Below are 11,004 nucleotides of genomic sequence, written 5' to 3' on the forward strand. Positions count from 1 at the left end.
ATAGATATCTTTGTCAGTTATGTGTTTTGCAAATATTGTATACCATTATGTGACTTGTGTTTTTATTCCATTAACAGTATTTTTCACACTAGAAATTTTTTTTTTAATGAAGTTCCTTTTTTGTCTTTGGTAGATTGTGCTTTTGGTTTCAAATAAAAGAACTCAGCCTAATCCAAGGTCACAAAGATTTTTCTCCCACTTTTTTTATCACAACTTTTATGTTTTCAGGTTTTATATTTAGGTCTATGATATATTTGAGTTAGTATTTATGTAAGATGTGAACCTTTATATAACGGAGGTCCACTATTTGCATATGAGAATCCAATTAACTATTCTTTCAGTATTGCCATGGCACCTTTATGAATCCACTAACCATACGTGTATGGGTCTTTTTCTGGCCTCAGTGCAGTTTCATTGATTTATGTGTCTATCATTTTGCCAAATATTGCACATCTTGACTTTTGTATCTGTATATAATGTCTTCAAACCAGATAGTGTGAGTCTTCCAACTCATTTTATTTTGGCTATCAAATTTGTTTGCCTTACCATAATTTTCAGAATCAGCTTTGTCATCTGTAAAAATAATTTGCTGGGATTTTTATTGAGATTACAATGAATATTATAGATGAGTTTGGGGACAATTGACATTTTAGCAATACTGAGAATGTTCTAAACCATATACACAGTATCTGCCTATTTGTTTAGGACTCCCTTATTTCTTCAGTAATTTGTAGTTTTAACCTACAGATCCTGCACATACTTTGTTAGATTTATACCTACACATTCCTTTTTTGGGGGTTCTAACTTAGTACTGTTTTTCAAATTTCAAATTTCAATTGTTCTTTTTCAATATATATAAATACAGTTGATTGTTTTATGTTGACCTTGTGTCCTGTGATCTTGCCAATCTTAGTTATTGGTTTAAGTAGCTGTTCTTTTTTTTTTTTTTTTTTTTTTTGAGACAGAGTCTTGCTTAGTCGCCCAGGCTGGAGTGCAGTGGCGCGATCTCGGCTCACTGCAAGCTCCGCCTCCCGGGTTCACGCCATTCTCCTGCCTCAGCCTCCCGAGTAGCTGGGACTACAGGCGCCCGCCGCCTCGCCCGGCTAATTTTTTGCATTTTTAGTAGAGACGGGGTTTCACCGTGTTAGCCAGGATGGTCTCGATCTCCTGACCTCGTGATCCGCCCGCCTCGGCCTCCCAAAGTGCTGGGATTACAGGCGTGAGCCACCGCGCCCGGCCTTAAGTAGCTGTTCTATTGATTGCTTGGGATTTTCTGTGTAGACAATCCTGTCATCTGCAAAAAAAAAAGAAGGAAAAAAAAATGTGCTTTTCCCTCCCAATTTATATGCCTATTACAACCCCTCTACTATGATATGGGGAAACTTCTTCCAAGGTTAGGTTTGAATGTCAAAAGTCCTTCCAAGATTAGGTTTGTATGTCAAAACTCCTGACAGTAGTCCTTTGGAATGATCAAAGAAAGATGATTACAGGGGTGGGAGGGCTGCCCAGAAAAAGGTCCAAAACAGAGAGAAAGAATAGTCAGTGTTCAGTCAGTTTATAAAGGGGGATGTCCTGCCAGCACAGAGTTTAAAAGAGGTGGTGGAGGGCATATGCACTTGTGGAGCAGTAAGTGAACGTTATCAGGATTGTGAGGGAGACTGGACATAGGCAAGAGATGCCTAGAGGTGGCTTGCACTAAGTCAAACTCCAAGTTTCCTCCAATCTTAACAATTCACCCCTGATGTTTGGGTTAGCAGCAAACTCCCAGGTTTCCTGTAAATAAACTTGCATTTGAGAGAGGCCAAATATGCAAAGTTGACCCAATAAAATTAGGCCAACAACGATGATAGCTCCCTGTAAGATAATGTGGCACCAGATGATGTTAATCCAGGCAGAAGGAGGCAGTCAGGAGAAGAAATGGGGATTCAGAAACTCTTGCTACATTTTAGTAACTGAGTAACATCGTTGACTGTTTTGGTTTATCTATTGAATGATTCTGGAGAGCTTTCCTGTTTTTATTGACCTACACGCAGCCAGAGGTTCCCTTCAGAGGGCCACCCTGAGATGCCACTAGTTCATCTAATGCAGTATTTTATCAACTACCATGACAGCTACAGAGCTTTATCTCATTAAGGGCTTCTAAATCTTGGGCTATTTGGTATATATGGTCTGCCAGGAATTGTGACGTTATTTAGCAGCTCTAAGAACGAAGTCTGCTACAGAACTGAAAAGATCTAGACTTATGCCTATTATACCAGAGATTGTGACGAGGCCCAATTTATAATATATAAAAAGGTGGCCTGGTATCCCCTTTTATGGGAAGGGCATTCACCAGTGCATACGTGTGAGACCCTTGTACTTTCAATGGCTTTATATACTATCGTTGATAGAGGGCAGGAAAGGTGGGACTGTGAAGGGAAATTTCATGAGGAAGAACCTTGGTGAGGTTGAGGGAGTGCCTGGGGAAGTAAAGGAGCTGGAGGGTGACCAGAGAAGATGGCAACTAGATAGTAGTATGGATATCAAATACCTCCCAAGAGTGTGGAAATTAGTTGTACGAGTGGTTACCCAGATTGGGACGCCTGCTGGCAGGCCCAGCGTTGTTGGAGTTTTATTTCTTGGATGACATGTTCTGTTGCTGTTTCACATGTATTATCTGGCAAGTTGAAGAAAGTAGGATGTGGTGTCATGACGAAGGAATAGTGCAGAGTGAAGCATGGATTGCTGGACAATGGGACTGGTGCTAATGCAGTGGTAGAGGTCACTGTGGAGACCATAGGGAGTAGTTATCATGTCCAGGTCCCAAGCGTTAAGCATGAAGGGAGGTATGGTTTTAAAGGCTTTTGTGTGGGGGTCATTTCACCCAAAGGATGAAATTAAGTGGTGGGGCACCAATGGGTGTAAGTTGGCTAGTTTATAGGGCATTGGCTTACACCAAAAGGGCATCACATGAGGAGCCAATAGAATGGGACAAGGACAAATCTACTGCAGTTCCTTGATGCAGCAGAGTAGGTCATTGGCAATGGTAGGTCCCTGTGTGCTGTCATTCATCAGGGTTTGGATATACCTAGATAAGTAAGGGCCTGCCAGTAAGCTTTAGCTTCTTGCAGAGTGTGATTACATTGTGCAGGACAGGAAAATACATGACTGTAGACAGCTATATAGCAGGCAGTGTGGAAGCTTCAGTTAAGTGTGAGGTTTTATGTTAATCTGGCTAGGTGTTGGGCTGTGTTTAATGTTTGATTTAGCTGAAGGTGTCAGAGGTTGCAGTTTTACTTTTCTCTCATGTCCCTTCTTTTTCCCTCCCTGTTGTCTTTGAATTTCCCTAAGAAGTTTAAAAACAGAATCTGTGTCTTGCAGCCTTCTCAGTTTTATTATCCTGTTGTTACACAAGAATCCTATTGATATGTGGTAAAGTGTGGGGAGAGGGGAAGTGTTCTACAATCATACGATTTAATCTGTCTTTTAGTAGGCCTGAGTCCCTGGCCTGTGACCTTTAGACGCAGTTCTTAGTCTTTCTGTTTTCCCCTTAGGTGAGACAGGAAGGCTAAAGAGGGCAGGAGTTGGCATATTGCCTTTCTCCCAAGTTATATAAGTATTTGATAAAGTCATTTCCCTTGGAGAGCAGTCCTTTGTTACATGGAACACTCTCAGTGTATTTCAAAATAGTTACTTTTATCCTCCTCCAAAACATGAGATTTTTCTTGTATATTCACCATGAGAACCTAATAGCATTACTGGAGGTAAATTCCATGAAAATGTGAAGCTCCCCCTAAGACTGGGTCCCTGGAAGATTTTTGAAGCTAGCCTCCAATGAATTCTCTAAATTACCAATTAAGCATTCCTACCAATAACATTGCTAATTACTTGTTACCAGCTAATTAGTAACAGTTACCAACACTTAGTTACCAATTAGCTGGTAATACTTAATTAAACTGCTAATAAATATTACCAATTAGCTGGTAATACTTAATTAGCAGTGTTATTGGTAACACTTAGTTACCAATATTCTTTCCCTGCCTAAATGGTCTTACTTGATCCTGCTCCAAGTAAGCTGATCTCTATTTGCTTTTCTCTCCAGATTTAGGGCTTGTGGTTTGCCTTTTGACCTCTATTATCTGACAGATCCAGAAAAAATTAATTTCTTTAGTTTTTTGTTGTTGTGAGGATGGGAGTGATCCTCCCAGAAATCGGACTGACTTCCAGAAATTGGATTATCTGGTTTTTTTTTTTAATTATTATTGTTGCGTTCTAAGAGTTTTTGTATTCTAGATACTAGTCCATTGTCATACGTATGATGGGCAAATATTGTCTCCAATTTAGTGGGTATCTTGTCACTTTATGGTATCATTTGTAGTAAAAAGGTTTAATTTTGATATACTCCTATTTATTATTTTGCTTGTGCTTTTGGTGTATCTAAAATATCACTGCCCATTCCAAACTCACGAAGATTTGCCCCTGTGTTGTCTTTGAAGAGTTTTATAGTGTTAGCTCCTATGTTTATGTCAGTGATCTGAGTTAATTTTTGTGTATGGTATAAAGTAGAATTCCAACTTCATTCTTTCTTTGCAGACAGATATCCAGTTGTCTTACCATCATTTATTGAGAAGACTATTCTTTCCCCTACTAAATGGCCATAGCACCCTTGTTGAAAATGAATTGACAATAAATTTCAGGACTTATTTCTGGACTTTGAAATCTATTCCACTCATCTGTATGTCTACCCTTATGCCAGTACCACACTGTAGTTTTCTAGTAACTTTTGAAATTGGGAAATTGAGTCCTCCAACTTGGTTCTTCCTTTCTAAAGTTGTTTTGGTTATTTTGGGTCCCTTGTGCCTCCATATGAATTTAGGATCAGCTGGTCAATTTCTGGATGTGGTGGTGGTCGGGGGGAGCCAGCTAGGATATTGATAAGGATTGCATTGAATCCATAGATCAATTTGGGAGGGATTGGATCTTAACATTAACTTTTCTTATCCATGAACCACAGATGTCTTTCCTTTTATTTAGGTCATCTTTAATTTATTTCAATGATGTTTTATAGTTTTCAGTGTACAAACTTTCCTCTTCATTTGTTAACTTTATTCCTAAGTATTTTCTTCCTTTAAATTCTATTGTACATGGAATTGTTTTCCTTTCATTTTTTTGATTATTCATTGCTAGTGTGTAAGAACACAATTTTTTTTGCATATTATCTTCCTGTAACTTTGCTGAACTCATTTACTAGTCTTACTAGTTTTTTGTTATTTCTTTAGGACTTTATGTGTATAAAATCATCTCTGCAAATATAGCCTTACTTCATTTTACTTCTTCATTTCCATATGGATATCTCTTATTTCATTTATTTGCCTAGTTGCCCTGGCTAGAACCCCCAGTGTGTATCAAATGAAAGTGGTGAGAGTTGGCCAGGCATGGTGGCTCATGCCTGTAATTCCAGCACTTTGAGAGGCTGAGGCAGGGAGATCACTTGAGGTCAGGAGTTCAAGACCAGCCTGGGCAACATGGTAAAACCCCATCTCTATTAAAAATACAAAAGTTAGCCGGGCGTGGTGGTAGGCGCCTGTAATTCCAGTTACTCAGGAGGGGTAGGCAGGGTTGAGGCAGGGGAATCCTTTGAACCTGGAAGGTGGAGGTTGCAGTGAGCTGAGATCGCGCCACTGTACTCCAGCCTGGGCAACAGAGCAAGACTCCCATCTCAAAAAAAAAAAAAAAAAGTGGTGAGAGTGCACATCTTTGTCTTGTCTCTGATCTTAGTACTCTGTCTTTCACCATTAAGTATGATATTAGCTGTGGGTTTTTTACAGATGCCCTTTATCATGTTGAAGAAGTTCTCTTCCATTTCTAATTTGTTGAATGTGTTGTTTATCATGAACAGGTATGCATATTTCATGGATTTCTCTCTCTCTCGCTGTCTTGTTTGTTTGTTTGTTTCCTTTCTTCTGCCTACTTTGGGTTTCAGATGTTCTTTTTTTCTTGTTTCTTAAGGTAAAAGCTTAGGTCACTATATTAGTCTGTTCTCACACTGCTATAAAGAAATCCCTAAGACTGAGTAATTTATAAAGAAAAGAGTTTTAGTTGGCTCACAGTGCTGCAGGCTGTACAGGAAGCACAGTGGCTTCTGCTTCTCAGGAGGTCTCAAGGAGCTCTTACGGCACAAGTGACATGGCTGGAGCAGGAGGAGGAGAGCGAGGGAGGAGGTGCCATTCACTTTTAAACAACCAGATCTCCTGATAATTCACTCACTATACAGTACCAAAGGGGGATAGTGCTAAACCATTCATGAGAACTCCACACCCATGATCTATTCACCTAACACCAGGCCCTACCACCAACACTGGGGATTACAATTCGACATGAGATTTGGTGGGGACACAGATGCAAACCATATCAGTCACTGATGGACTAATAGTGTTTATCTTAAGAAACAAAAGCAAAAGAATATCATCTGAAACCCAAACCGTATTAGTCACTGAAACACTCTTCTCTTTTAATACAGGCATTTAATGCTATAAATTTTCCTTGAAGTCTTATTTTATCTACATCCTATATGTTTTCATATGTTGTTTTTATTTTTAATTTCATTGTATTTGACCTATTGACTGTGAAATGCTGGCCGGGTCTGGTGACTCACACCTGTAATCCCAGCACTCTGGGAGGCCCAGAAGGGCAGATCGCTTGAGGTCGGGAGTTGGAGACTAGCCTGGCTAACATGGTGAAACCCTGTCTCTACTAAAAATACAAAAATTAGCCGGGTGTGGTGGCTTACACCTGTAGTCCCAGCTACTCAGGAGGCTGAGGCAGGAAAATCGCTTGAACTCAAGAGGTGGAGGTTGCAGTGAGCTGAGATTGCACCACTGCACTCTAGCCTGGGTGACACAGCGAGACTCTGTCTCAAAAAAAAAAAAAAAAAGGTTATTTAGTTCCTGCTGTCTTTTTGTTATTGATTCCTAATTTAATTCCATTGTGGAATAGAGAACAAATTCTATATAACTTGAATCCTTATAAAGCGTTTGAGATTTGTTGTATGGTCCAGGTTATAGCCTATCTTGACATATGTACTTGGAAAAATTGGGCAATTTGCTGTTGTTTGGCAGAATGTTATGTCAATTACATTTAATTGGTTGATAATATTGTTCAAGTTTTCTTTGTCCTTATTCATTTTTCATCTATTCTATCAATTAGTGTCAGCAGAATGTTGCTATGTTTGACTATAATTGTTATTTCAACTTCTGTGTAGTTTTACACATTTTTGTGTTTTTGGTCTTTTATCCAGTCTGTTGTTCATCCTGGGTCATTTCTACTGTTCTGTCTTCCAGTTTCCTGATTCTGTCCTCTGTTCTCTCCATTCTGCTGAATACATCCAATAAGTTTTTAATTGGTTACTAAATTTCTCAGGTCTCAGAATTCCTTGTTGTTCCTTTATATCTTTGATTTCTTTGCTGAGACCCATTCTATATTTTCATTTGTTTCAAGCATGTTCATAATTACTGTCTAAAGCATTTTTAAGGTGGATGCTTTAAAATTCTTGTCAAATAGTTCTAATATTTCTATCCTAGTGTAGGCCTCTATTGAGTCTTTTTCATTCAGTTTGAGATCTTCCTAGTTCTTGGTGTGATAAGTGATTTTCTGTTAGAACTGAACATTTTTGGTTTTATGATGTGAGGCTTTGGATAATACCTAACAAAGTACCACCGATTGGGCAGCTTAAACAACACAAATTAATTTCCTTACAGTTCTGAAGGGTAGAAGTCTGATATCAAAGTGTCAGCAGTATTGTTTCTTGTGAGGCCTCTCTCTTTGGCTTGTAGATGGCCATATTCTTCTGGGAGGCGTGCTACCTTCACACACCCTTTGAGTATCTGTGTCCTGATCTCCTCTTCTTATAAGGATACGAATCATATTGGATTAGGGCCCATACCAAAGACCTCATTTAACCTTAATTACCTCTTTAAAGACCTTATCTTCAAATACAGTCCACATGTTGAGGTACTGAGAGTTAGGACTTCAACATATGAACTCAGGGAGTGGAGTACATAATTCAGTTTATATCACCTGCTCTCCTCTGACATCACTGTGGTAGGGGAATTGGGTCCTGCCTCATTATTATGAAGTGGTGACAGAAATCCAGATTTCCCACTCAGCCTCCATTGATACCCACGGGGATGCTTATTACTAGTTGCAGGGATGGGAGTTCCCACTAGACCTCCACTGATACCTTTCTTTGGAGGGAACGGAGTGCCTTATTACTGCACTCCATGTGGTTTCTACTGTTAGCACTGGGTTAAGGGGTGGGGAGTGGCCTCATTCCTCACTGTATGGTGAGGAAAGTCCTAACTCTCCAGGCAACAGTGGAAGCATGGGTCTTTGCTTGCATGCTGGGGATAGTGGTGAAGGTTTTTCCTGTGGTGTTTGACTAGAGCATGGCAGTAATTGTCTAAAAGTTTTCCTTCTTGCTAGGCTGCCCTCCTCCTTGTCTTTTGGCTAAAGAGAGCAAGCTTTTGCTGGGACTTTTTTGTCTGTGCCCATTGGTGTACTGGGACTGCTGGCTTCTTTGGCTTTAAGTCTGGCACAAAGGAGGCACAAAGAAAACCAAGGGAACTCAGCACCAGTCTACCTTTTCTCTACCACTCAGTCTTCTTTTTCTCTCTCTCTCTTTTTTTTTTTTTTTTTTTTAAATAACCAATGCCCAGGGTTTTGATTGTACTTCATTGGATGAATAGAAAAAAGTACATCTATTCCATCTTCCTGGAAGTCCCTTCTCAATTTTCTTTTTTTCTTTTCTTTCTTTCTTTCTTTCTTTTTTTTTTTTTTTTTTTTTTTTGAGACAGAATCTCACACTTTCTCCCAGGCTGGAGTGCAGTGGCACGATCTTGGCTCACTGCAACCTCCACCTCCTGGGTTCAAGTGATTCTCCTGTCTCGGCCTCCCAAGTAGCTGGGACTACAGGCACGTGCCCCCACACCTGGCTAATTTTTGTATTTTTACTAGAGATGGGGTTTTGCCATGTTGGCCAGGCTGGCCTCGACCTCCTGGTCTCAAGTGATCCACCCACCTTGGCCTCCCAAAGTGCTAGGATTACAGGCATGAGCCACCACACCCAGCCTTTTCACAACGTTTAAAATACCAAGTTTCCTGAAAAGTACCCATATATTGAATGCAATTCCAATTAAAATGACAATGCCACAAACATCCCCATTCACGTATTTTGGTGAATATGTATACACACTTTTGGGTTAAAGAATGGAACTCCTAGGTTATAGCAAATGCATATATTCGAATTCAACAGATCTTGCCAAATAGTTTTCCAAAGTGATTGTATCAATTTATACACTCGCCAGTAAACTACGATATTAAGTTTCTTTGACCTTAAAATTCATTTTCTTATTTTGAAAGAAAACATTTCTGTGGGCTCTTGGTACTTCGCCCATTCTGCCTAATGGATAAGTAGGCCGTAGTAGTATGCACCTTAGACAAATCAACCAGATTCGTATTTTAAGTGAGAGGATGGCAAATGGGCATGGGAAATTTCAGAGTGGGAGTTGGAGTGAAGGGAGAGGGCTTTAAAAATTTACATAATCTCAAAGTCTGAAACAAACCATTTTATGTCCAAAGTAACACACTTAGAAATAAACCATAATCAGGAATACAACCCCATTCATGGTCTCACGCAGTGAATTCCACAATGTCACAGAGTGAAAATACAAAACACACAGGCATTCTTGCTGGAAAACTAATGCACACTTAACGCCTGCTGTGCTCCTGGAGCTACTATAGGCGCTGGCGCTACCTGGGAGCGCGAAAAACAAAAGCCCCTGTTCTCAGAGAGCTCGCACCTAGAGTACCAACCGCGGACCGTACTCTGGAGCTCGCCACCTTCTCTCACACGCAGGTTTGAGGCTTTGAGGTCTGCATACCCGTGCTCTGCATTCTCCGGCCAAGACTCAAGATTCCACTCGCCTCCTCTAAACACGCAGGACGACCTGAAATCATAGCCCTTAACAGTGCAAGTCAACCAACGGTCCAGAGGGCCAAGCTGTTGCGCATGCGCCCTCCGAGCATAGTCTACAGAATGGCGGGCGCCGTGGACATGGTTATTCCAGATGGACTACATTTCCCAGAAGTCACCGTGCTTGGATCGCCCTCGAGCTCTAGGTCGTTTTCCGGTGTCCGAGCGGTTGTAGGCCCTATGTGGTGAGTAGATCGTGTCCAAAGAAAAGAAATCAGCGGAGGCTTCCACAGTCCCTGGTTGGAATGGAACCGGCGATGAGGGTGAGAGGCGCTGAAGACCGGAAGACCCAGGGCGTGGACGGGGGTGTCATGCCTGGAGTTTCAGTGGAATTTCAGGCCTGTCTTCTTGAGCAGCAGAGGAGGAGATTGTGTGTGCCTGTGAGAGACTGTGTGGTTGTGTGTGTGTGGGGGGGTGGGTGTGATGAACGAATAGTGTTGTGTATGTGTGTGTATGTGTTAGACGAATGAACAGGGTTGTGTACCTGTGTGAATTGTCACTGTGACTCCAGGCTCTAGGCTCTGCAGATTCCTCAGCCCTGTCGCCTCACAGACACTTGGGATCTGCAGCAGATAAAAGAGAGAAGCCAAATCCATGGAGGCAGGAAGAATCCCAGCAAGAAAACACAGACTTGATCTTGAGATGAGATTTTTGAAGTTGGCTGCGGCCTCAAGGCAGGCTCTGAGAAGACTTGATAACGAGTTCTCAGCAATGGGAATCCCTCCTGGATATTTCCCCCTTGGAAGCTCCGAGAAGCCAGCTATGTTTGTAACTATAGCCTTTCTAAAGCTCCAGCCCAGGAACCTGCTGTGAATTAGAGACAGGTTCCACCCTAGACATCAATGACCTTGGCCTCTCTCGTATTGGGAAGGTCAACACTGTTCCAGTTTCCCTTCTCTTCCCATCTGGTTGTGCTCAGTGAAGTAGCTGAGCAGGTATGATCATTGAGGGTATTTCCTAACTTACTGTGCTATCCAAGAAACCCCAGATGTCTC

General features: G+C 41.2%; 1 long non-coding RNA gene across 1 annotated transcript in view; it reads right to left on the reverse strand.

The window, feature by feature from the left end:
- The window catches only part of LOC116271646, a 23,924-nt gene extending 13,932 nt beyond the window's left edge, over positions 1 to 9,992 (reverse strand). Inside the window, exon 1 of the long non-coding RNA XR_004180254.1 lies at positions 9,918 to 9,992. This is a non-coding gene — a long non-coding RNA (uncharacterized LOC116271646). The remainder of the gene's footprint in view (positions 1 to 9,917) is intronic.
- Between the last annotated feature and the right edge of the window lie 1,012 nt (positions 9,993 to 11,004).

This window comes from Papio anubis, chromosome 20, assembly GCF_008728515.1.
Source record: "Papio anubis isolate 15944 chromosome 20, Panubis1.0, whole genome shotgun sequence".
Taxonomy (NCBI): domain Eukaryota; kingdom Metazoa; phylum Chordata; class Mammalia; order Primates; family Cercopithecidae; genus Papio; species Papio anubis.